Source organism: Mobula birostris, chromosome 20 (genome assembly GCF_030028105.1).
Source record: "Mobula birostris isolate sMobBir1 chromosome 20, sMobBir1.hap1, whole genome shotgun sequence".
NCBI lineage: Eukaryota > Metazoa > Chordata > Chondrichthyes > Myliobatiformes > Myliobatidae > Mobula > Mobula birostris.
The window spans coordinates 27048529-27076401 of record NC_092389.1 but is presented as its reverse complement, the minus strand read 5'-3'; the positions used below and the strand labels follow the sequence as shown (position 1 = coordinate 27076401).

Genomic DNA, 27873 nt, shown 5'->3' with positions numbered 1-27873 from the left:
CCAGTACACCATTAAAGGAGTACTTCCTGACGGTAGTGACTCCTGCTGGCACATAGTGCTGCAGATACCAATTGTCCTCTAAGCCATCAATGCTGGCATCCAATTTGACTCTTTCAGACATCAAGTGTGAGCTAATCCTTTCCTTGCCCTCACTCAGAAGCAAAGTCTTTCTGATGAGATTTTTCAAAAAGTTTGTTTTCCTTTCAATGCAGGTGATAGACTGAATTGCAAGACTTTTCTTTCTTTGCAAGTATCAGTTGCTTTGTCCCAAGGAACTTCCTTTATTAGAGATGTTTGGAAATCTTCTGTTCTAGAGGACTATCATCTACTGGTAAAATAGCACTGGGGAGTCAGTTCATCCTTCTGACTGGGTCTGAAATCTGTTGGAATTCAGTGCGGAGATGGACGGTCTTGGTTTTGTATTGATATGTTTTTTGGCAAGCATATGCATTCCCCAAGATAAATATAGAATCTGATCCCAAGGCGAATGCTTTAAACTCTGGGTTACTGACATACTGTATACTCTTATATTGTCTCCTCTTCTGATTTACAGTTCAAACCTTTATTTGACTTACTGAAATTACTACAGATGGAAATGCTAAAAGTTACATCTGTTAATCATAATGCTTAAACAGTAGTGACAATTTTGGGGGGGAATATTAATTGTTTCTGCTTAAAAGAGAAAGGAGTTGCACATTAATTAAAGCATGCAAAGATCAATGACCCCAATGTGAAATTCCATTCACCACCACCGCTCCTCCACAACGCATCAAGTTCAATAAATCCGATACCTTTACATTTGGTCATTCTTTTGTCTGCTTCGACAGGGCCATATACTGTCCAGAATGTTTTGTCTGTTCCATTGTTGAAGGCTCATACCACTGTGTGTGTATAAATCTAGATAACTTAGTTGCTACCCGTCCTACAGAAATATTTCCTTGTGAGATTGGTTCAATACATTCCTTAAAAGTTTCAGTGCAGCGTTAATGTACGATGAAGGTCCCGTGGTCTAAAGTAAAACCGATAGGTTGTCTGTCGTATCCCCTACGTTGACAGATTTGTGCAGTTCTTATGTGAACTACACAAAGAAATCTGTGCAAGAGAGTTTTTCAAAGTGGAAAAACTGTTGCACTAGGGCAGTTCCACTCTCTTGACCCTGGAAATCTGGGTCTATTAGAATGAGTAGTCATCACAACTGGAGTCTTTCCTGGTTGCAGTGGATGACCATGACTCCTGTGCCCTGTCATGTCTTTCGTTCCCCATGGAGCGTTACAGAACCACCTTCCTTGCTGTTGGATATCACTGTTGACCTCATCTGTCCAGTCTGCTGCAGATGACTTAGCGCGCTAGGGTACGAGGCCTGCCAGTTATCCTCACCTGCTTTAGGTCACCTGTCAAAGTGTTACACTGGGGTGTGGCTGCTGTCACATACAAACAGCTGCTTGGAGCCACAGGTGAGAGCTGAGTGTCTGGTGGGGACCAAAGGTAAGTGAGCTGCCCCAGAATGGACACGGCAAGCACCTGCACCAGAGGCGCTACCCTTCCCTGGAGACCCCATATAAAAATGGTGGCAGATTAACTTGGTTGATCTTCCCTGTGGTAGAGCTGATTTTCCAGTGAAGGAATAGTCGAAATGTATCGGGTGTTTACTTCCGAATTTTGTGTGTGTGCATTATGTACATAACTTCTTCCGTTGAAGAGAGATCAGCTTGGAAGAGGAGTGGAAGCTGGATTTGTTCAAGGTTATGTCTTTATCCAATCTTTTTTTAAATTTTCTAACTTTCATAAACTGTGCACAGGAGCTGCAGTAACTGAAGCCAGGCATTGACTACGCATTTTTATCTCCTGACAGTGTTGTTTTCTTTAATAGTTGTGTGCTATGGGAGCTGGTTGGAACAGCGAAAGAATTGTGCTGTTTCCAGACTCAGCACAGCGGACCTAGACTTCTGACAGCTTGGAGGCACTGCTGGAGATGGAGAATGTTTGCTGGAATATCCACTGTCAGATTCTTGCTCCATGTGATGTGCAGATGTTGTTCACCTTAAAGGTGTAACATTTAACAGTATTCTACTCAGCAAGTCTTGATACAAAGGTTTTTTTGTTCGAGTATATTGTATCGATTCTATTGCCTAAACACTTTATTTTCACACAAAATCCACTTTCTCTTCTTTAAGGGTTGTTGAACATTATCTTTGTTAGGAGTTTGAGGAGGTTTGGTATGTCACCAAGGACTAGCAAATTTCTACAGATGTACTGTGGAGAGCATTCTGACTGGGTACATCACCATCTGGCATGGGGGTGTGGGGGCCTACTATACAGGATCAAAAGTAAGCTGCAGAGAGTTGTAAAATTAGTCAGCCCCATCATGGGTACTAGCCTCCGTAGTATCCAGGACATCTTCAAAGAGCAATGCCTCAAAAAGGCGGCGTCCATCATTAAGGACCCTCACCACCCAGGTCATGCCTTGCTCTCATTGCTACCATCAGGGAGGAGGTACAGAAGCCTGAAGGCACACACTCAGTGATTCAGGAAGAGCTTCTTCCCCTCTGCCATCTGATTTCTGAATGGACACTGAAACCAGGACCACTACTTCAGTACTTTTTTAATTTGTAATTTTTCCACAACATATTTAATTTAACTTATACTTACTGTAATTTACAGTGTTTATTATGGATTGCAATGTACTGGTGCTGCATAACAACAAATTTTATGACATATGCCAGTGATATTAAACCTGATTCTGATTCTAATTGTGATTTATTATCATATTTTACACAGCTTTCTGTATAAGATCTTTGTGGAGGGTGTTGTAACAATCAGTCAGGGATTTCTAAAGTGATTTAGAAGCCTTTTGAGAGAATAATTTTCAGGGCAATGGGTAAAGGGCAGGAAATGTGACAAGAATTGCTTCTACTAGGGTCTGGCGTGGTCTGGATGGACCAAGTAGCTCCTTCCTTTGTCTTAATTTTGTGAGAAACCATACTATGGTAGCTAGTGACAATTGGATAACTTTTTTTTCAGCCAGATCACCTGCTGGCTGTATAAAATGGGTTTTCATTGACTCACTAGGATACCACTTGTTATTCTGCCACAAATTCAATAGGTTTCCTTCTTAAAACTGAAATAATATAGGCACATTATTGAATGGCTATCACCTTTTCCAATGCATTCACCCTCATGCGTGAATCTCTTTAATTGGGTTTCTTTTCTTGTCACAACACTATCACGGATCACTGCCTCAGTTTTCTTTTTCATCTGACCTGTTCAACATTTCTTAGAAGGGCTCCCTGTTGTTCAAAGTTCAAAGTAAAGTTGTTATCAAAGAACGTACATACACCATACACAACCCTGAGATTCATTTTCTTGTGGGCATACTCAATAAATCTATCATAGAATAATACCCATATAACAGAATCAATGAAAGACTGTACCAACTTCGGTGTTCAACCAGTATGCAAAAGACAACAAAATTTGTAAATACAAATGGAGAGAAATACGTAATAATACACAAAGAAGCAGTAAATATTGAGAACATGAAATGAGGAATCCTTGAAAGTGAGTCCATAGGTTGTGGGAACATTTAATGAAGGGGCAAGTGAAGCTGAGTGAAGTTATCCTTTTGGTTCAAGAGCCTGATGGTTGAGGGGTAATAACTGAACCTGGTGGTGGGAGTTCTGAGGCTTCTGTACCTTCTTCCTGATGGCAGTAGCAAGAAGAGAGCGTGACCCTGAAGATGGATGCTGCTTTCCTGCAACAACGCTTCACGTAGATGTGCTCAATGGTGGGGAGGGCTTTACCCATAATGGACTGGGCCATATCCATTACTTTTTTTGTAGGATTTTATGTTCAAGGACATTGGTGTTTCCATACCAGGCTGTAATGCAGCCAGTCAATATACTCTCCACCACACATCTAAAGAAGTTTGTCAAAGTTTTAGATGTCATGCTGAATGTTTGCAAACTCCGAAGGAAGTAGAGGCACTGCCATGCTTTCTTCATAACTGCATTTCCGTGCTGGGCCCAGGACAGGTCCTCTGAAATAATAACACTGAGGAATTTTAAGTTGCTGACCCTCTTCACCTCTGACCCTCTGATGAGGGCTGGCTCATGGACCTCCGATTTCTCTTCCTGAAGTCAATAATCAACTGCTTGTTCTTGCTGACATTGAGTAAGAGGCTGTTCTTGTGGCACCACTCAGCCAGATTTTCAATCTCCCTGCAATATGCTGATTCATCACCACCTTTGGATTCGGCCCATAACAGTGGTGTTGTCAGCAAACTGGAATATGGCATTTGAGCTGTGCTTAGCTGCACAGTCATAAATGTAAAGTGAGTAGAGCAGAGGGCTAAGCACACAGCCTTGTGGTGCACCTGTGCTGACGGAGATTGTGGAAGAGATGTTGTTGCCAATCCAAGCTGACTGGGGTCTGCAAGTGAGGAAATTGAGGAGCCAATTGCACAAGGAGGTATTGAGGCCAATGTCTTGAAGCTATTGATTAGTTTTAAAGGGATGATGGTATAGAATGCTGAGCTACAGTCAATAAAAAGCATCCTGATACATGCATGTTTGCTGAGCAGATGTTCCAGGGTTGAGTAAGGAGTCAATGAGGTGGCATCTGCTGTGGTCTTTTTGCTCTGGTATGCAAATTAGAGTGGATCCAAGTCGCTTCTCAAGTTAGAGATGATATGTTTCATCACCAACCTCTCAATGTTGACTCCCACCCTGTGGTCCTTTCTCCATCAATAGTTGCCTCTATATTCTTGTTGAATTAAGGCCAGATTCTTATATTCCTCATATAAAAAAGACCTGTGCTTTCTTTTTCCCCAGGGTGGCAATGGCTAATAGGAGAGGACATAATTTTAAGGTGATTGGAGGAAAGTATCGGTGGATGTCAGAGGCAGGTTTTTTGCCCAGAGTGGTGGGTGTGTGGAACACCCTGGCAGGGGTGCTGGTAGAGGCAGATACGTCAAGGACATGTAAGAAAAATGGAAGGCCAAGTGAGAGGGAAGTGTTGGATTGATGTTAACATAGAAACATAAAAAACTTACAGCATAATACAGGCCCTTCGGCCCACAATGCTGTGCTGAACATGTACTTACTTTAGATATTACCTCGGGTTACCCATAGCCCTCTATTTTTCTAAGCTCCATGTACCTATCCAGGAGTCTCTTAAAAGACCCTATCATATCCGCCTCTACCACCATCACCGGCAGCCCATTCCACGCACTCATCACTCTCTGCGTAAAATATCTTACCCCTGACATCTCCTCTGTACCTACTTCCAAGCACCTTAAAACTGCCCTCTCATGTCAGCCATTTCAGCCCTGGGAAAAAGCCTCTGATTATCCATACGATCAATCATTGTGTACACCTCTATCAGGTCATTTCTCATCCTTTGCCACTCCAAGGAGAAAGGGCCAAGTTCACTTAACGTATTCTCATAAGGCATGTTCCCCAATCCAGGCAACATCCTTGTAACTCTCCTCTGCACCACTTCTATAGGTTAAAGTAGGTTTTAAAAAAAAGTCACCACAACATCATGGGCTGAAGGTCCTGAATTGTGCTGTATATTATGTATATCAATGTTTGTCCAGGTTTTCTGCAGAAATGGGTCAGGTTGGGTCAATGGGTCTTAGCATGCAACCTTTGTTCATGGCTTTACTATGATGCTGTCCTGAAAGCTCCATTTCCCTTCAGTTAAACATCCACGCCTTCATCTTTGACCGCTAGTGCCAAATCTGTCTGATAGCCAGACATAACTATAAGTCCCTCTGAACCTTTTTGGCATATTGAAACAGGTACTTCTGAGCTGAGTATTCTTGATGAGATCCTCTATTCTGTTCCTGCTCTTGAAAGATATTTGCAGGCTGTTCTCCTCCCCCTCCCCCCCGCAAAGTAAGAACAGGTTCCATATGTACAGACGCTCATGAGTGAATTTTTGTCTGTAAGTTGGAAGCTACACAAAAAGTCACTCAATATGGCACCATACCTCTGGAGAAGGGTTTCCAACATTTTTTATGCCATGGGCCAATGGCATAAGCAAAGAGTCCCTGGACCCTAGGTTGGGAACCCCTGCTCTATAGTATTGCAATGAATGGCATCAAATTCCCAAGTAAAAGCAATTACTGAAAGTGATGGGAGAGAGAAATCTACAGGTGCTGTTCACAGGGATAAGCATATATACGTATGTTGGGTTCTTGAATATCATAATATACCATAGAAACCATAGAAAAACTACAGCACAGAAACAGGCCTTTTGGCCCTTCTTGGCTGTGCCGAACCATTTTCTGCCTAGTCCCACTGACCTGCACACGGACCATATCCCTCCATACACCTCCCATCCATGTATCTGTCCAATTTATTCTTAAATGTTAAAAAAGAACCCGCATTTACCACCTCGTCTGGCAGCTCATTCCACACTCCCACCTCTCTCTGTGTGAAGAAGCCCCCCTCCCCAATGTTCCCTTTAAACTTTTCCCCCTTCACCCTTAACCCATGTCCTTTGGTTTTTTTTCTCCCCTTGCCTCAGTGGAAAAAGCCTGCTTGCATTCACTCTATCTATACCCATCATAATCTTATATACCTCTATCAAATCTCCCCTCATTCTTCTGCGCTCCAGGGAACCGGGAGCTCGTTTGTGTGTCAGGTGTTTGTAACCCAGGGGCAGCCTATGAAGTCACCCATCCTTCATGCTCTAAACGTCAGCCCTTCCAGATCCTCGTGCATGCACCTGCTGTGCCATGTGGCTTACACAACTGTCCTTGACGTCATCTGATGCTAAGGTTTTGATGATTTTGCTGTTCCTTTAATCCCTATAATCTATAACCTTAACTAGCTCAAGAACATCTCTTGAATCCTTTGTCTACTTAGTAATTGTTTATACATAGAAACATAGAAAATAGGTGCAGGAGTAGGCCATTCGGCCCTTCGAGCCTGCACTGCCATTTATTATGATCATGGCTGATCATTCAACTCAGAACCCTGTACCTGCCTTCTCTCCATACCCCCTGATCCCCGTAGCCACAAGGGCCATATCTAACTCCCTCTTAAATATAGCCAATGAACTGGCCTCAACTGTTTCCTGTGGCAGAGAATTCCACAGATTCACCACTCTCTGTGTGAAGAAGTTTTTGCTAATCTCGGTCCTAAAAGGCTTCCCCTTTATCCTCAAACTGTGACCCCTCGTTCTGGACTTCCCCAACATCGGGAACAATCTTCCTGCATCTAGCCTGTCCAATCCCTTTAGGATTTTATACGTTTCAATCAGATCCCCCCTCAATCTTCTAAATTCCAACGAGTACAAGCCCAGTTCATCCAGTCTTTCTTCATATGAAAGTCCTGCCATCCCAGGAATCAATCTGGTGAACCTTCTTTGTACTCCCTCTATGGCAAGGATGTCTTTCCTCAGATTAGGGGACCAAAACTGCACACAATATTCCAGGTGTGGTCTCACCAAGACCTTGTACAACTGCAGTAGTACCTCCCTGCTCCTGTACTCGAATCCTCTCGCTATAAGTGCCAGCATACCATTCGCCTTTTTCACCGCCTGCTGTACCTGCATGCCCACTTTCAATGACTGGTGTATAATGACACCCAGGTCTCGTTGCACCTCCCCTTTTCCTAATCGGCCACCATTCAGATAATAATCTGTTTTCCTGTTTCTGCCACCAAAGTGGATAACTTCACATTTATGCACATTAAATTGCATCTGCCATGAATTTGCCCACTCACCCAACCTATCCAAGTCACCCTGCATCCTCTTAGCATCCTCCTCACAGCTAACACTGCCACCCAGCTTCGTGTCATCCGCAAACTTGGAGATGCTGCATTTAATTCCCTCATCCAAGTCATTAATATATATTGTAAACAACTGGGGTCCCAGCACTGAGCCTTGCGGTACCCCACTAGTCACTGCCTGCCATTCTGAAAAGGTCCCGTTTATTCCCATTCTTTGCTTCCTGTCTGCTAACCAATTCTCTATCCACATCAATACCTTACCCCCAATACCGTGTGCTTTAAGTTTGCACACTAATCTCCTGTGTGGAACCTTGTCAAAAGCCTTTTGAAAATCCAAATATACCACATCCACTGGTTCTCCCCTATCCACTCTACTAGTTACATCCTCAAAAAATTCTATGAGATTCGTTAGACATGATTTTCCTTTCACAAATCCATGCTGACTTTGTCCGATGATTTCACCGCTTTCCAAATGTGCTGTTATCACATCTTTGATAACTGACTCCAGCAGTTTCCCCACCAGCGACATTAGACTAACCGGTCTATAGTTCCCCGGTTTCTCTCTCCCTCCTTTTTTAAAAAGTGGGGTTACATTAGCCACCCTCCAATCCTCAGGAACTAGTCCAGAATCTAACGAGTTTTGAAAAATTATCACTAATGCATCCACTATTTCTTGGCTACTTCCTTAAGCACTCTGGGATGCAGACCATCTGGCCCTGGGGATTTATCTGCCTTTAATCCCTTCAATTTACCCAACACCACTTCCCTACTAACATGTATTTCGCTCAGTTCCTCCATCTCACTGGACCCTCTGTCCCCTACTATTTCTGGAAGATTATTTATGTCCTCCTTAGTGAAGACAGAACCAAAGTAATTATTCAATTGGTCTGCCATGTCCTTGCTCCCCATAATCAATTCACCTGTTTCTGACTGTAGGGGACCTACATTTGTCTTTACCAGTCTCTTCCTTTTTACATATCTATAAAAGCTTTTACAGTCAGTTTTTATGTTCCCTGCCAGTTTTCTCTCATAATCTTTTTTCCCCTTCCTAATTAAGCCCTTTGCCCTCCTGTGCTGAACTCTGAATTTCTCCCAGTCCTCAGGTGAGCCACTTTTTCTGGCTAATTTGTATGCTTCTTCTTTGGAATTGATACTATCCCTAATTTCTCTTGTCAGCCACGGGTGCACTATCTTCCTTGATTTATTCTTTTGCCAAACTGGGATGAACAATTGTTGTAGTTCATCCATGCAACCTTTAAGTGCTTGCCATTGCATATCCACCGTGAACCCTTTAAGTGTCATTTGCCAGTCTATCTTAGCTAATTCACGTCTCATACCTTCAAAGTTACCCCTCTTTAAATTCAGAACCTTTGTTTCTGAATTAACTATGTCACTCTCCACCTTAATGAAGAATTCCACCCTATTATGGTCACTCTTATCCAAGGGGCCTCTCACGACAAGATTGCTAATTAACCCTTCCTCATTGCTCAAAACGCAGTCTAGAATAGCCTGCTCTCTAGTCGGTTCCTCGACATGTTGGTTCAAAAAACCATCCCGCATACATTCCAAGAAATCCTCTTCCTCAGCACCTTTACCAATTTGGTTCACCCAATCTACATGTAGATTGAAGTCACCCATTATAACTGCTGTTCCTTTATTGCACACATTTCTAATTTCCTGTTTAATATCATCTCCGACCTCACTACTACTGTTAGGTGGCCTGTACACAACTCCCACCAGCGTTTTCTGCCCCTTAGTGTTATGCAGCTCTACCCATATCGATTCCACATCTTCCCGGCTTATGTCCTTCCTTTCTATTGCGTTAATCTCATCTTTAACCAGCAACGCCACCCCACCTCCTTTTCTTTCATGTCTATCCCTCCTGAATATTGAATATCCCTGAATGTTGAGCTCCCATCCTTGGTTACCCTGGAGCCATGTCTCTGTGATCCCAACTATATCATAATCATTAATAACAATCTGCACTTTCAATTCATCCACCTTGTTACAAATGCTCCTTGCATTGACACACAAAGCCTTCAGGCGCTCTTTTACAACTCTCTTAGCCCTTATACAATTATGTTGAAAAGTGGCCCTTTTTAATGCTTGTCCTGGATTTGTCAGCCTGCCACTTTTACTTTTCTCCTTACTACTTTTTGCTTCTACCCTCACTTTACACCCCTCTGTCTCTCTGCAATGGTTCCCATCCCCCTGTTGTGAACTAACCTCCTCACGCCTAGCCTCTTTAATTTGATTCCCACCCCCCAACCATTCTAGTTTAAAGTCACCTCAGTAGCCCTCGCTAATCTCCCTGCCAGGATATTGGTCCCTCTGTGATTCAAGTGTAACCCGTCCTTTTTGTACAGGTCACGCCTGCGCCAAAAGAGGTCCCAATGATCCAAAAACTTGAATCCTTGCCTCCTGCTCCAATCCCTCAGCCACGCATTTATCCTCCACCTCATCGCATTCCTACTCTCACTGTCGCGTGGCACAGGTAGTAATCCCGAGATGACTACCTTTGCAGTCCTTTTTCTCATCTCCCTTCCTAGCTCCTTATATTCTCCTTTCAGGACCTCTTCCCTTTTCCTACCTATGTCATTGGTACCTATATGTACCACGACCTCTGGCTCCTCACCCTCCCACTTCAGGATATCTTGAACACGATCAGAAATATCCCGGACCCTGGCACCAGGGAAGCAAACTACCATCCGGGTCTCTGGACTGCATCCACAGAATCGCCTATCTGCCCCCCTTACTATCGAGTCCCCTATCACAACTGCCCTCCTCTTCCTTTCCCTACCCTCCTGAGCTACAGGGCCGGACTCTGTGCCGGAGGCACGGCCACTGTCGCTTCCCCCGGGTAAGCTGTCCCCCCCCAACAGTACTCAAACAGGAGTACCTATTGTCAAGGGGCACAGCCACCGGGGTACTCTCTATTACCTGACTCTTCCCCTTCCCCCTCCTAACCGTGACCCACTTGTCTGCCTCCCGTGGCCCCGGTGTGACCACCTGCCTATAACTCCTCTCTATCAACTCCTCACTCTCCCTGACCAGACGAAGGTCATCGAGCTGTAGCTCCAGTTCCGTAACGCGGTCCCTTAGGAGCTGCATCTCGATGCACTTGGCGCAGATGTGGATGTCCGGGAGGCTTAGAGACTCCAGGGCCTCCCACATCCGACACCGAGAACAACAACCTGCCCTCACACTCATACTGCCCCTCTCCTCAAATAACAACAGAAAATGAATACCAAACCTTCCTCGCCTCGCCCGTTTCCGCCTAAGCCCGTTGAGCCGAAGCCCTTAAGCCTTCACTCTGCTCTCGGCTCACTCCGCAGCTCGCAAACTCCGCTGCCCGCTGTATGAGGCTCTGTTCCTTTTAAATCTGCCGCGCTGCACTGCCCGACGTCACACGCCTGCGCAGTCCCGCCTCTCTAAACCCGAAGTTTATCTGGCTGTTCTGTTGTGCAACATCCCTCTTCCTACATTGTTGCCTAGCATTGAGCTAGACCCAAAATCCTTCCACCTTTCAACTTTAAGTAACACACACACAAACTGGAGGAACTAATCAGGCCAGGCAGCACCGATGGAAAAGAGTACAACTGACTTTTCAAGCCGGGACACTTCAGCAGCACCCACTTTGTTTGTGTTACTTGGGTTTCCAGCAGCTGCAGATTTTCTCGTTTCTGATTGGTTCACCTTTCAATTTTGCCCACTTATTTTAAGCCCCTGTTTAACAAACTAAGCTCCTTCGATTTTGCTTCTAAATGGCATCTGCAAGGTCCTTTTGGATGTTTTTTTTTTGTTTCCAGTGGAGTTACATAAATTAGCTAATATTGGCCCACCAATTTTTTTTCCATTCAAATTGTCCCAATCAGCGATTGCCCAGTTATTTCTGGAAGCTGACCTGACTCTGGTTTTGTGACAACATAAAGTGAAACACAATTTTCTGCAGGCTGTAGAACACACAAAACGCCCTACATTCCAAATAGCCATTGTTCACATATACCAAGTCTCAAGGCAGTCTATCGCAGGAGAGACTGCAACTCAGTGTTTTCCCTCCTTTCTAAGTGTCACGTTCCCTAATGGTGCTTTCAGTACAGATTTAAGTTCACAGGTTAAAGCCAGGCCAATTTCTCCTGTGTTTGGGGCAATTAAATTGCTTGAGTGGAGGGTAATTTCATTGGGAGAAGTTTTGTTTTCTCTGCTTTGGTTCAATTGGTTGGTGTATAATGAATCAAAGGATTGTAGGTGTGAGCTGCATTCTAGAGATTTGCATCCGTTAATCCAGTTTATCAGATAACTTCCAGCTGCATAAAATTGTCGGTTTGTGGATAACTTGGGGAGCATTGCACTGTTGGTGGTGTCATCTTTTGGACAAGGTTTTAAACTTAGGCTGTCCGAAGTAATTCTGAGCAGTACTGCAAATAAAAGCAGGGATTGCTCTCTCATTCTCCACAAATCCCTCAATGTCTTAAAGAAGAAGACATTTATTTGCTTCTGTTCTGGTTATGTACAAATTGGTCTCAGAGTTTCTTGCATTATTGTAATAAATATAGTTCTAAAGAACTTCAAGGCCTTTTTGAACATCTTGAGATTACAAAAGGTGCTTTATGTAGTATATGCAAGTTCCTTGCTGCAAGGTTGACCAATTCATGGTCCTTCAATTGAAGCAGATGGGAATTTGTCATCTCTCTTGGGCATGTGCACCTCTGCCTGCCCAAATTTCCTGCATTTCTGTTCAATGTTCAAGGGCAATTAAACTATCCAATGTTCATTCTAAATGGATGTTGATAGTCAATGAGTTGCCATTTTCTGCCCCCTCACCTGTTGATGGATTATCTTTGCAATTTTAAATTTTCGTAGGTGGCCTTTGAGGAAGTGGTGCCGGGTTTGAGGACCACACTCATTTATATGACAAGACCATCAAATCTCCATGTGATGTCCTTGAAGGTGGTTATGGATGGCCCCTCAACCAGTTCAATCTAACAAGCCTTGGTCTTATTTTTGGATTTCCCTCATTCAAGGTGTCAGCCTGATATGTTAACTTTTAAACCGGGACTTGGCTGCTGATTACCCCCTCGAGTCAGCCGTGGATTGATGTGCGTAATGAATGCAGTCTGAAATTGTTAACCCATAAATCTATGACTTCATAAGAACACTCCTGTCAGTTACCTGATGAATTTGTGGACAAAGATATTTTTTTGAACTGCAAATAAACTTTTATATTTCTGAGAGAGCCTCTTCAGTGCCGTCCAGTCTGCTTTTATATATTCTTGGAGGTCTCATTCTGTGACCTTCCTGCAATGACCCCATCTAGTCACAGAGACCTGCCCATCCACAGTACCCTGATAGCTGATGAACAAGTGTGGGAGAACATAGTGATAATTAATACTATTAAAATGTCACTGTGATTCCTGATCGATTTGATCATACAGTCCTATGCAAAAGTCATATATATATCTGGGGTGCCTCAGGCTTTTGCACAGTGCTTTAGTAATTTTATATATTGCTCTCAACTGCTGCCACAAACATAACAGATTTCATGACCTATGTGAGTGATGATAAACCTGATTCAGATATGGGTCTCTATAGTGGACTGAGAGTGGGAAGGGGGCAGGGAGAGGGGAATCGTGGTTGGGAAAAGGGAAAGGAAGAGGGAAGTACCAGAGAGACACTCTGTAATGTCAATAAACCAATTGTTTGGAATCAAATGACCTTGCCTGGTGTCTCAGGGTTGGGTGTGTCTGCGCCCACACCACCTACCCCCCCCCCACCCTGGCACTCCTTCTCTGCCACCTGTCCCACAACCCTCATCACTCCCAACAGCCTTTGCTCCCACCAGATTTAAAAAAAACTCGCTCTCCCATCCATGTTGACAAATACAGTACTGTGCAGAAGTCTCAGGCACCCTAGCTATATATATGTGTCTCAGACTTTTGCACAGTACTGTAGTAGTGCACTGCAGGCCAGTTTTTTATTCCGAGGGATCTTGTGATAATTCTGCAGACTTTAGAATTATCAGGATAACCTTGGGGGGATTGCCACTTCTATTCCTCTCCCAACAAGATGCACCAACCCACATCTACGTTTGAAATTCCACATCAGGAAATGGAAGCTGTCACCTTTCCTCCAAAATTTGTGACCACAGGTAAAATTGTGGGAATACACCAATCTGAATGCACTGGTTTCTGAAAAAGGCATTTTGTTAGCACATGGAAAGCATTAAGTCTTTGCTGGTGTTTTTGCACAAAGGAACTCCAGTTACAAGAAATCTCAGACTTGGGCTCTTGTCTGTAATGATTTGAAAACAGAAAGAGAAGGGAGAATTCTTCAGAGCATAGTGCATTTGCTTTTCCTGAGAAGTGATGGTGAATGGGTGCTGGTTAAAAATAAAGTTGGCAATAACTGACGTTCCACATGATTAACAAGTGACACTGGCGAATAGGAAGGTGTATCATTTGGACATCATGCTGGAACACCAACTTCCAGATGAGAAATGTGCAGCGAATTCTGTATTTCTACAGTAGTGATTGAAATATCATTTCATGGAATTATAAACTCTGTCCCTTGTGTATTGAGAGAAAAATAATTGAGTGAAACACTCTCTGTTTTTTGTTCTTCCTCCTTGTGTCTCTGAAACTTTAAATTTTTACCTGTGAGCCTATGTTTTGTACCAGTTTAGTTTTCTTGAAATGCAATCCATTTTGTCCATGGTTAACTAATGCATGAAATGTGGATGCAAGAATCTTGTGTTATCTTCGCCTGGTTTCTAAGGCAATAGATGCTGAATTTTATAATGGCAACAATATTGTTTTGATTGCTTATTAAGGATTAGTTAAATTTCTTCCTTGAAACATTGCCCAATCTTCATATAAGTAACTGCAGTTCCCATTCTGTGCTTTGGAGGAGATCCCTAGGGGGTTAATCTGCACACTACTGTATGTATTGGTGTTCCTTCGACTTGTAGAAAAGAATAAGCTTGCATTAATAAAAATATTCCAAACCGCCTAACAGTCACTGTTGTACTATTGGAAATGCATCAACCAGTTTAACCACAAATGTGCTGATAATTAAATAATCTATTTTAGTTCTGTTGCTTGAGGGAAAATTATTGCCAGGACACTCATTCTCTTCCTTGAATTGTGCCCCGGGATGTTCTGCATCCACCTGAGGCAACTGGTGTCTCTTCTGAAATACAGCACCTAACTCCATATCGTTATCTCTCATGCCACATTAGAATGCTAGCCTAGAACTTGGGCTCTCATCTCAAGTGAAGCTTGAAATCCTGACCTGCTGACTGGAAGGTAAAAACACTATCAAGTGAGCCGCAACTGAAGCTGTTCCTCAGGGTTACGTGCTGAAGTTTTAAAAGTGCAATGAGATTACTAAAGGAAAAAATCTATCTTTGAGATTTGTTAGCGATTGTTTCAGCAGATATTTGTGGGAGTAGATGGGAGAAGGATTAATATTTTCCTTTAGTCCCACTAGGTAAGAAATGCCACCTGGAGTTTTCCAAATAGTTAGTTAGTATTTAGTATATTTAATTAGTGTTCAAATTCACATTTATTGTCATATCATACATGAGGTAGAAATGCCATGAAATTCTTATTATAGAAAACTTTTACAATATATACACTAAATATATTGTAGTTTGGCACCCTTGGAAATTTCATGGCACTAAACAATTGATAAGTCTCTGATACAATCGTTTGTGCTGAGCTAGATATTCTCTGCTGAGTTCGTCATTCTCTGCCTTAAAACAGGACTCGTGGTTTGTCTAATGCCTTCCATATTGGAGTAGCTCCTAGATGCTACAATAAGGGTGACATGGTGCTGGAATTCAGTTTGGACCTGTGGGTCCATACCACAATTGAGCACATCTACAGGGAACACTGTCACGGGAAACCAGCCTCCATCATCAAGGATCCTCACCACCCGGGTCATGCTCTCTTCTTGCTGAAGAAGCTATAGAAGCCTCAGGAGCCAGACCACCAGATTCAGGAACAGTTATTACCCGTCAACCATTAGGGTCTTGAACCAGAGGGGATAAGTTCACCCAACTTCACTTGCCTCATTACTGAACTGTTCTCAAAACCTATGGACTCACTTTTGAGAACTCTTCATATTTATTGCTTATCTATTTATTATTGTGATCATTATTTCTTTTTTTTCTTTCTTTTTGTATTTGCACAGTTTATTGTCTTTTGCACACTGGTTGTCCTGTTGGGTGCAGTATTTTATTGATTCTATTGTGTTTCTTGCATTTACTGTGAATGCCTGCAAGAAAATGAATCTCAGGGTTGTATTTGGTGCCATATATGTACTTTGATATTAAATTTACTTTGAACTTTGAATAAGTGTCTGATTTTTGTGGTTGAAACTTTTGAAACATGCTAGATTTCATTGTGTTGTGGATTTAACACGCTGCAACAAAGTTTTTCACTGATTGACTATCATAAGCTACTTAACAATTTTGTTTTTGTTTTGCTTAAATCTCAGCATTTTGATGTCACTGAAGGTTTAATTTGAGCATGGCTGGAGCAGTTGTTGCCATTTCTCATGAGCAAGTGTGTACGAAGGTTGCTTGGCCTCTCACAGACCAGGGGACTCGGGACAATAAGAGAAGGGAGTGTAACTTTGATCACCAAGGGAAATATCTTCAATATAGCTGCAATTGTTTGCCCTTGTTAAGTGTGCCTGTGGAAAGCTTGACAGGAATTTCAAGTGCTTTAGGTTAAACACTGTTAAAATTCATGTGTTTTGTTTTAGAAAAATGGGAAAGAACAACGACCTCTGGAGAAGGTCTTCAGTAACAGAAAATAACTCACAATTGACCTCAGAATGTCTCAATTAACCTGTAATTGATCGTGGTATTAGTGGCTCTGGATGTTGTAGAATACGGCTATGTTTCAAGTAACTGCGGCGTTAGTAATAGGATAATGGAATGTGTTCTTCTTGATGATACACTATGATATAAAGTACCTATCTTTATTTTCCTACCAAGGCCAAGGAGAGCTAGTATTACATTTACAAAGAACACTTCTATTTCTGGTACTGGAAGGAAATCAGTCCTCTGCAGTACTGCTCATGTTTCCATGCTAGGCAAAGAACCAGAAGAGAAATTCCCTTCTCCTCTACCTATTAGACTGCTTTAAATTGGATATCCATATCGACTCTCAAGAGTCCTCTCTTTAATATATAATTTAATTGACTTTCATTTTTCAGTCTTGCCTTGGCACACCTGTGCAATGCAAATTTTTCTCTATATGTAATTTTAAATTCATAAACAATACCAATCGTAGTTGAGCAGACAAGGGAATTGCTAATGAGAAGTGGTCAAGATTCTAAGGTAATCACCAATGAAAATCCAGCAGGAACATAATGAAAGCACTCGCTGAAACAGGTTTACTTCAGTAGATTTAATAATTGAAGAACAACGTTTTTCTATTTCAGGAGCCATTCGGAAATCATCACTACCTCTGAATGTTTAGTTTTCAAATGTTTTCTTTTCCAGATACTTTTAATAAAAATGCCCAAATGAAGAACATTTTTCTAAAACAGGAAAAATAAATTAGTCCTTTTAATGTTGCATGCTCCAACCCCAAGCCAAATCAGTTACCCATCTGAACATCAAACAGTTTAATGCTGATTGATGTTGTTTATTTAATAATTATATTTTGCGGTCTTGAAGGGATATTGTTCCACTTTAATTGCTGTGTAATAGGTTCTACTTTACCTGGTGTAACTTCCCTATTCTTGTGTTCTTTGACTTGCAAACAGAAAATTGCCACATCTTTGTTTTAGAGAGCCATTATGGGTTGTCCTCCATACTACTTTCCCAAGGGCCCACTTCCAATGTGAAACTGGGAAGATTTGATGTTTCATTCCTTTCTTTATTTGCGTAGAATGGGGTCTGGGTTTTATTGTCATATCGTGCCTTGTGTAACAACAATTCTCCCTCAAACAACATTCTAAAATGCCTCATAATCATGTCCATGCTTTAGAAATCTTGCTCTGAGCAAATTGATGAACATATTTCCTACATTACAACGTTGTAACCTTTATTTTAGAAAGAAAGCTTATTGCTTTGGCTGCAAAGATTGCTGGAATATGCTGAGATTACAAAAAGCCAGCAAAGTAAATGCAAAGATTGCTTGCTTATTATCCCCTTCTTTTTGCCTCTTTCTCAATTGCATTATACTATCCTCTACTACATTCTCTCATGATTTATGAAGTGTTTTTGGGAGGAGGTAAAACAGTAGCTGCTGCATGTGTGAAGCATTTTTGGAAGTAAGTGGATTCTATTTCTGTTAAAACTTATGCATGGAAGTTACATAAGGGTTTCTGTCTATATTTTTATAAAGTAATAACAAAAACTTAACTACTGAATTTGTAAATGAAGCACGGCAAATTAGCCTTGTGAAAAATACTCTTCAAAACAAAATTATCAGGAGGATAATGCTTAAATGTTTTAGTCAAATTGGTTCATGTCTAAAGGAATCCTTGGTTGCTTCAAGATGCAAAATTGATGTTTTCAGCCATAATTCTATTTTATTAAATTTGCAGTTTATGGATTGGCCATTAAAGTAGAGATTAGGATCAAATACGGTGCGACACAGACTACCGAGCAATCAGCCCGAGTTGGAGGAATAGGTATACTGTATAGGCAAATAGCAAAGAGATGTGATTAAAATAGAGTGTCAGGGGAATTTCAGTGTTCCGAATATTAACAGGGATTGCCTTAGTGTAAAAGGCTCAGAGGGGATGGAATTCGAGCTGTAGAAAGGCATAGTATGTTGGTAGACCAATGAGGGAAGGAACATCACTGAACCTTGTCTTGATGAATGTTGCTGGTCTGGTGGAGGGAGCGTGAGTATTTTGGAGATAGTGACCATAACTCTGTGCATTTCAAATCAGCTATGGTAATAGATAGAGTTAAACCAGAAATAAAGATCTCGAATCGGGGGAAGTGTAGACTGGCAATATCTATCTACAGCTGCACAATGAGAAGCATTTAACAGGTGAAAGCCAAGGGCAACAAGTACAGCATTCCCTAGATGTTGAGAACTGCTGAGGGCTTGATAAAAATTGAAAAAAGAAGCAGTAACATGTATAGATAACTGGAAACAAGGGAGGCACCTCAGGAGTATAAGAGGTCCCACATGGGAGCTTGGTCCAAAGGATTAAGCACCATATGATCTAATGCAATTGAAGTATTGGATGGAACATTGGCTTTGTCATAGGAGACTGAGGGTGATGATAGAAGGCTGCTTTTGTGATTGGATGTCTGACTGGTTGTGTTCCACAGGGACTGTTGCTGAGACCCAGACTGTAACGTATGTGAATGATTTGGAGGCAGGAGATATGATCAATAAGTTTGCAGATGATGCTTGGGTTGGTGGAGTTATTGACAGAGTTGGAGGGTCATCTTAGGGTGACATGGATGTGTTGGTGAGTGGGCTGCAAAACAGCAGATGGAGTTGAATATGAGGTGATGCATTTTGAGAGTATTAATGAGATTAGGGCGTACATCATGTATGATGATGTTATAGGGGATATTGAGAAACAGGGACCTTGACAATGTCTCCCATCCACTACATAATGGACTGGTTGGGCACAGGAGTACATTCAGCCAGAGACTCATTCCACCGAGATGCAACACAGAGCGTCATAGGAAGTCATTCCTGCCTGTGGCCATCAAACTTTACAACTCCTCCCTTGGAGGGTCAGACACCCTCAGCCAATAGGCTGGTCCTGGACTTATTTCCTGGCATAATTTACATATTACTATTTAATTATTTATGGTTTTATTACTATTTAATTATTTATGGTGCAACTGTAACGAAAACCAATTTCCCTCGGGATCAATAAAGTATGACTATGACTATGACTAAGTCTGATGATCCTGAATCAAAGAATAAGGAGGTTATGCTCCAAATTTATAAATTATTTCTCAGACTTCAGATGGATCAAACATGCAATTTTGGTCACCACTATAGGAAAAATGTGATAGCTCTGTAGGAAAAATGTGATAACTCTGAAGAGGGTGCCGAGAAAGTTCACCAAAATGTTGCTTAGGATGGAACTTTTCAGTTATGAGGAAGACTGAAGAAGCTAGGTCAGTTCTTCATGAAGTAGAAGAGGCTATGTGGGAGTATAACTGAAGTATCAAAGGTTACAAGGAGTATGGGTAGTGTAGATTGTGGCAAATCATCCCCATTAGAGGTGACCAAAACTGGAGGACATAGATTTTGGATAAGGGGTAGAGACTTAAAGGGGAACTGAGGGGACCACCTTCCACTAGGAAGTGGTAAGTACCTGGAATGTGCTGTGAGAGCAATTGGTGGAAACAGAATTACTGACAGCACTTAAGAAGGCTACTGGCCAAGTTCTGCAAGTTGGGATTAATATGGACAGGTGCCCATCAGTTGGCAAGGATGTGATGGACTGAGTGGCCTGTTTCCATGCTGTGTGACTCTATGATTCTAATTTAAGGTTGGTTTCTGATGGCTGGTGTTTGAGTGTGTATACATGTTTGGTTGGTATTTGAGTGGAAGCTTTTACTAAATGTTTATTAGGTACAGGAGTGAAACCCGGTGTGGCCTTTTGCTGCTGTAGCTCATCCACTTCAAGATTCGACATGTTGTGCATTCAGAGATGCTCTTCTGCACACCACTGTTGTAACACGTGGCTATTTGCGTTACTGTCACCTTCCTGTCAGCTTGAACACGCCTGGCCATTTTCCTCTGACCTCTCTCATTAACAAGGCGTCTTTGCCCACAAAACTGCCGCTCACTGGCTTTCTTTTGTTTTTCACACCATTCTCTGTAAACTCTAGAGAGTGTTATGCGTGAAAATCCCAGAGATCAGCAGTTTCATAGATACTTAAACCACCCTGTCTGGCGCCAATATTCATTCCATGGTCAAAATCACTTAGATCACATTTCTTATCCATCGTGATATTTAATCTGAACAACACCTGAACCTCTTGACCATATCTGCATGTTTTTATGCATCGAGTTGCACCACATGATTGGCTGATTAGATATTTGCATTAATAAGCAGGTGTACCAAATAAAGTGGCCACTGAATATTTGTGTGTATGTTATATAAATATGTTATTTATATATGTATATTTATACACATATATACACTTTGCTTCATGTGTTGGATTTCAGTTAAGCTTCATTTTCTTCTGAATTATAGCTTGGGTTGAGGGATAAAGCAGAGATTGAATAAGTAGTTGGCCTCTTGTGTGAAACAATTGATGAAAGGGTGATGTTTTCTATTCTGTACAGGACACCTCTCAAGTCTCTGACTGGGGGGCACGCGCCGGGTCCTGTTCTGAACATATATGTCTTTTAGTAACATCTGTGTAACTATATTAGATTGACCATTATTTGTATTATATCCAAGTTCCAGGAAGTGCTGGTTATCAGTAAGTTTGCTTGTTCTTTGTGAAGTAGTGTCATTCGGTGCGCAGGTGCTGCATCTCTAGTGGATGTACCATGTAGTTTCCTCTTGTGAGAAGATCTGAAAACTAGTGGACACTATTTTAAAATAAGGGATCGTCCATTTAAAATGGAGGAGGTGAGTTAGAGGACTTTTCCTGAAAGGATAGTGGAGGAAGACTGAATATTTTTTTAGAGATATTTGGCAAGGAAGGATGTAAAAGATAGCCATTGGTGGATAGAAAACAAATTTGAGGTTACAGTCAAAGATTATTCAAAAGGCAGAACAAGCTAGAGTGGTTGTGGCCTACTTCTTTTAATATGTATGTTTGATTAAAAGTTACTGCTTTGGTGATGGTCTGATCATATGACAGAGATAAGAGAACAAGAAGATACTAATGTCAGAAAATACTGCGATAAGGAAGCCGGGGAAGAAATTGTTGGAGCCCTGGCAGAGATTTTCTTGCCTTCCTTAGCCATGGGTGATGTACCACAGGACTGGAGGATGGCTATTTTTGTGCCTTCATTTAAGAGGGGCTGCAAGGACAACCCAGGAACTACAGGGCAGTGAGTCTTGTGTGAATGGTGGGAAAGTTACTGGAGGGGATTCTAAAAGACAGGTTAAGTTTGGAAAGGCAAGGACTGGTTAGGGATGGTCAGCACAGCTTTGTGCATGGGAAATCATCTCGTGAGTTTGATTCAGCCTCTTTGAAGTGGTGACGAAGAGGATTGATAAAGGGCAGAGTAGTAGATGTTATCTACTTAGACTTTAGCCAGGCTTTTGACAAGATCTCGTGTGATAGGCTGGTCAGGAAGAACATATGGGTTCCAGGGTGACCTAGCCAATTGGATACAAAATTTGTTTGATGGTAAGAGGTAGAAGGTGGCAGTGGACTGTTATTTTCCTGATAAAGCCCTGTGAAGTTAACAATACACAATGAATGACAGGGCCCTGGGAGTGTTATTGAACAACAGTGAAGAAGGTGTGTGTGACATGCTTGCCTTCCTTTGCTGAGACACTGAGAATGAGAGTCGGGATGTCATGTTACTGTTGTACAAGACATTGCTTGGGCTTGGAGTACTGTGTGCTGTTCTGGTTGCCTAGCTATAGGAAGGAAATCATTAAGCTGGAAAGGGTGCAAAAAGAATTGTAAGGATGTCACTGTGACTGGAGGGATTGAGTTATGAGGAGAGACCGGATAGACTTGGACTGTTTCCTCTGGAGCAACAGTGGCTGAGAGGTGGCCTCACAGAGATTTATAAAATCATGAGTGACATAGATAGGGAAGGTAGTCAGTCTTTTCCCCAGGGTAGGGGAATCTAAAATTAGAGGACATAGACATAGAGGAGAAGGATTTAGAGGGGATCTGAGGGAAAATGTTTCCACTGAGTGTGGTGGGTATATGTAATGAGCTGTCGGAGGAAGTGCCAAAGGCAGGTACAATTACAGTGTTTAAGGCTTCAGCTCAAACAAATAACAAAAGTCACAGCACATAATTGCTTCAAAAGTCCCCGCAATTCAGGAAATAAACATGGAAGCTATTTGTCTTGAAGGCATCAATTACAGCTTGTGTTGCAAGAACATAGCTCCCTGTTTCTGAGGTTGCTGCAGGGCTATAAAAGGATAAATCGAGCAAGGTAGTCACCATTGACAGAATCATTTCCAAAAGTTCCCCGACAGGACCTGATCCTGCTCCTGTTCATATACAGAATTTTACCAGGCAAACGGATCTGTGATATGCAAAGTTCATTTCCATTCTTGAATTTGGGAAGACAGCAGAAGACACAGCTTTGGACTAACATCCCACTTGTGCCTCGCGTATAAACTAATCGAGGGAGTGCCGCATGAGAGACCAGAGTGCGTGAACTAACTGACTTCGGAAGCAGAATATAAGTGCTTCCAATATTGAAGCAGGTTTCCTGCTGAGATATACAACCGCAGCAACTTTCATGGATCCAGCAGCCTACATCACTGTGGCATGAGAAAGCTTCAAGAAGGCGATTTAATGTGTAGGCTGACAGTGTGTTGACAAAATGGTCTTCCTCCAGTGCTATGTTTGCTCTTTTTATTTATACGGTTGACATGCCATCAATCTTAACTGGAAAATTAGCCTCTACTTTCTGCCTTTGCCCTAATGTTGTCAGAACAATTCATAAAGACAGTGTGACCTCCAGGCCACACTGAAAGCCAAGGAAGTGTGGTGAGCCGGGCCACAGTAGCAGTTATCATTGAAACTAAGGATCAAATGGATAATAAGAACAAATGCAAGATCCTGAAAACTAACTTCTTTGCCATTCCAATGGAATTGCAGGTGATTTACTTTCACTTCACTTCAGGTGATGAAGCCAATGTGGGAGCCACTAACACTTTGACAGATGGGGAAGATGGTGACTGAACAGGTAAGCATGTGGGCAGTTTGTGATGCTTCTGCATGGCTGCTGTGTTCTCCCAGACCAAGAACTCTGGGTCTCAAGACCGTTCAGGTACTCCTCATTCGGGCCTGAGATTCTCAGGAGTCGGTGGGGGATATGCATTCCTTAAAGGAAACTTTGAGCATGAGCACGTAAGTGGATCTTTATCAGCCTTTAGGCATCTTAATCAGAGCTCGGTGTGAAGGATGTGACCTGCCTTGTTCAGCAGATGTAATAATGGCTGAAAGACTGCATTCGCTTGGGAGAGGACATCAACATTGGCTCTCTTGCTCTTCCGCTGAATTTGGAGGATTTTGTGAGACAGTGTTGGAGACACTTAAAAAGTGATGAGATAAAAATAGAAGCTTTCAGTGGAAAGAATAGAAATGTATGTTTTAAATAGTGAGAAACTACTAAATGTTGGCATATAGAGAGAACATATCAGAAGGGTGCAGATGCACATTTTCTACGGATGAGATGGATCTGCTGTGCCTATTGTCTTGATTATCATTTATTGTAACGCCTGCACTGTTCTGTGTACTTTATGCAGTCCTGCGTAGGTCTGTAGTCTAGTGTAGTTTTTGTGTTGTTTTACATAGTTCAGTGTAGTTTTTGTATTGTTTCATGTAGGACCATGGTCCTGAAAAATGTTGTCTTGTTTTTTACTGTGTACTGTACCAGCAGTTATGGTCGAAATGACAATAAAAAGTGACTTGACTTGACTTGATAGTGCTTTTGTCACGAAGAAAATCAAAATAGGGTTGGAAAATGGTCCAGGCAGAGGATCAGGCATGATCATTCGGACATGCAAAGCATGCTTATTTGCCAATTAAACTATTTAACCTTCTTGTGCTTCTAGTTCTCTTGTCCCTGAATATAATTAACCAGCAAGACTAAAATCAAAGTAATTTGCAGGCACTGTGCAAGAAATGATTTGGATAGTGATTGAAAGAAGGGGGTGTATTAAAGCATTGGCACAAATATTGCCAGAATGGATGCCCCAATTTTGGAGATTGCAAGGTGCTTGGCTTTTTATTTAATCAGTATGACAGGAGCAGGAGAATCATATTATGCAGTGAGACAGAAATATTTCCACGATAAGGTTCTGTTATGATATATTGGAGTTGCATTGGATTGCAGTCTTCTCTTAAACAACATCTGAGGAATGAAAAAAAAACCTTATAAGCCAAAACAGAATGAATCAAATAGTTGGCATCAACTGTGGATGTGGTGCCAAAGTAAGCACAGAGACACTCAAACCTATGAATTCAGCAACTGAAGACTGTGTGTCAATTTTAGCTCGAGGTTCTTGTACAAGCATGTTCTATACCCAGCTAAATGATGCTTTGCAGGTAATCAGAGCTGGTCCATAAATTAGCAGTTCTACCGTGCCCTTTACCACGAATGAGACAAGAAGGCGTAATTCTTGGGAAATGTGACAGATTTTGTGCCAAGTCTACCTCTGCCTTTGCCGTTAGAGCTTGTTTCAGGTGGGCCCATCTTGGTACCGTTCACAGATCATTGACCAGAAACCTTGGGCTGAAAGAGATGTGGATGAGTAATTGGAGGGAGAGATCGCTGAAAATGTTCAGTCACCAATCTGATGACTGAGCCTTTTAGGTTTCCTTCTCCTGCGGAGGGTTGTTACCATCAGCACGCTGGGATAACCCATGAAGATCCAACAGTTATACCTCTGTAGAAGTTGATGAACAACACTAACTGCAAGTGCAAAGCAATTCAAATAATCAGTAGGCTTCAATAGGCACATTTAGAGAATGTATACAATATATACAATGCATACAAAATATATCCTGAAATTCTTTTTCTTCACAAACATCCACAAAAACAGAGGAGTGCCCCAAAGAATGAATGACGATTAAATGTTAGAACCCCAAAACCACCCCCCACGCATAGGCAGCAACAAAAGCAATGACCCCCCCAACAGCAAAAAAGCAACGGCACCCCCCACCAAGCACTCAAGCGTGCAGCAAAGCATCAATAAAAACACAGACTCGCAGTACCCCAAAGAAAACTTTTTCACCCAGTAATTCGACATACCATAGCTCTTTCTCTCCCTAATAAGGGAAAAAGAGATGCCCCCGTTTCACAGCGAGAGGGGGGACATAACAAAGCAACTCGCTGATTTATAGTGTTAAAAGTCTGTTGCATCGCTTTTTCTGAGCTCTGTGCGCAAAGAACTCGGGTCTCTGGGCACGCAGCCAGCTCACTTACGATCTTCTGTCTCCCACATCACATCAGGTGGTGGCACCGGCCTCGAGTCCGCCTGCCTCCAGAGTCACAAAAATTTGGCATCCTGAAGGTGTGCCAGTCTTCCAGGCCACACCCTTGGCATATCGAAAAGTGGCTGGTCATGAGACTCCAAGAGCGTGTCCCATTTCCGCAAAGAACTGAAGTCAGCATGTAATTCCAGGTCAGGGTCTTCAAAAGAACCTTGAAAAAAAAGAGATATCAAAGATGGAAATAGAGCTGTTTCCCAAGATGCAAGCAAAGGAATTGCTGTTAGGCGCTCTCGTCCTCCTAAGCACTACACAATGGATAATTTCTATATTCACTCTAAAACAGGAGATAACTTTAAGAGTCACCTGCGCTTCACCGTAGATGGGCTCTTAGGAGAAGAATTTCGATGGTTGGGTCTTTATGGATCAAGCAAATCATTGGATTTTCCTCAGGACTTAGACACCTTGGCAGATCTGACTCGCAAGCACTGTTGGATTTGAGGTACTAACATTGGCTAAGCCGGAACCATGTGGTAGCATAGAAATGCAAAAAGAGTGAGATGTGAGTCCTTGAGAACTGATCCCATTTCCCCCTGGAATGCTGCAGACATTTCACTGGTGATGCTTTTTATTGTAGAAGCTCAGCTTATAATGTGGTTATTTAGGAACAGTGCTGGGAGATACATAGATGGCATGGACAGATGAGCTCAAGGGTATGTTTCTTTATGACTCTAGGTGTATCGTTTGTAAAGTTGATTTTACTGTGAGGAGGTTTACGAACTCCTTGATCTGCAATGTTTTAATCCGCTCTGTTCAGTAGTCTTGTTTGAGAATTATTCGATGTGAGGGGAAAATTATTTAAAATGTTAATTCCACATTTTGTCTACTGGGTTATAGTGGTTTCTACATTTGATGTGTGGTGCATGGTTAATGTCTATGGCTTAACTAGTTGTGTATGGTCCTCTAATTTTGATAACAAGGTTGGCCAACTGCTCATTGATGCTTCTCAGCTTAATGTAATCATGGCAATGTCTGATACATCCAATTCGTTAGAAGCTTAGAAATTGGATTTTCCCACACTTTTTTTTGCACTAAATGGGTTTGCTGACACCAATCAAGTCTCAAATAAATTTACTCAGTTTGTTGAAGGGAGGAAGTTCTGATTGTTCCAGTTTTCTCCTATTTCGTGTCAGAAACCAAGTCATGTGCTCGTGGAGAGCAGCTGCAGCCTGAGCTCACATGTCACTCTGTTTCTCCCCAGCATCCACACAGGCGTGACATAGTCAATGGAGTTGGGGGGCATAGGGCACTGAGAAAGAGAGGGAATTGTGGTGGGGCAGAGCAGAAGTGAGAGTGGGGGAAGGAGAAAATCAGGGAAGAGAATGGTTTGGTAACAGGATCCCCCTCCCCACATAATAGGACAGCCTCAATGGACCCTGTGCTGTTGATAAGTCTGAGGTTTGTGTTTCTTGCTTTGATGATGTTATGTGTGCAAAATATGACAGAAAAGTAACAATTATTAGTGCAAATAGCAACAGGAAGTCATTATTACAGTTTCCTGATGGCCCAGGAAATGGGCACAAGCATCAAAACATGCTCCAAACTATTTTTATTCATAACCTATCCATAAAAATGGTGCAAATTCTCATTAACTAATCCGGTTTCTTGTATGGCTTTCATTGCTTTTTGAGCAGTGTTACGACTGGACATGGCGCATGTTTTCCTTCAGTGCTGTATTAATCTACGTTTCTATGTTACAATGATTAATTTTTTTTTCTTTTGGGTTAACTTGCCCTGCACTCTCTCAAAGCTCACTTATTCAGCAAGCTGTGCAAAAGCTCTCAATGTACAGCAGAGATTGTGTTTCTGAGAACTTGGCAAGAGAGAACACCAGGAATGTTTAGAATAGACATTCAGTTCGCATGTCATGAGCACTTAATGATTACATTCCCTTGTTGCTTTGCTTGTAAATAAATCGACAGTGTCAATTTAATCTTTTTGAAGCAGTTTAATACTTCCTTCCATTCACATTGGTGC

At 42.0% G+C, this 27873-nt stretch overlaps 1 protein-coding gene across 7 annotated transcripts in view; it reads left to right on the top strand.

The window, feature by feature from the left end:
• pknox2 (pbx/knotted 1 homeobox 2) overlaps positions 1–27873 on the top strand; it is a 522498-nt gene that overhangs the window by 14414 nt on the left and 480211 nt on the right. Inside the window, exon 1 of one of the 7 annotated variants that reach the window (XM_072238377.1) lies at positions 23571–23587. The exons of the other annotated variants lie outside the window; for them this stretch is intronic. The gene's annotated coding sequence lies outside the window, so the exon portion shown is untranslated. Of the gene's footprint in view, positions 1–23570; positions 23588–27873 lie in introns of those variants that run through there. 7 annotated transcript variants of the gene reach the window in all.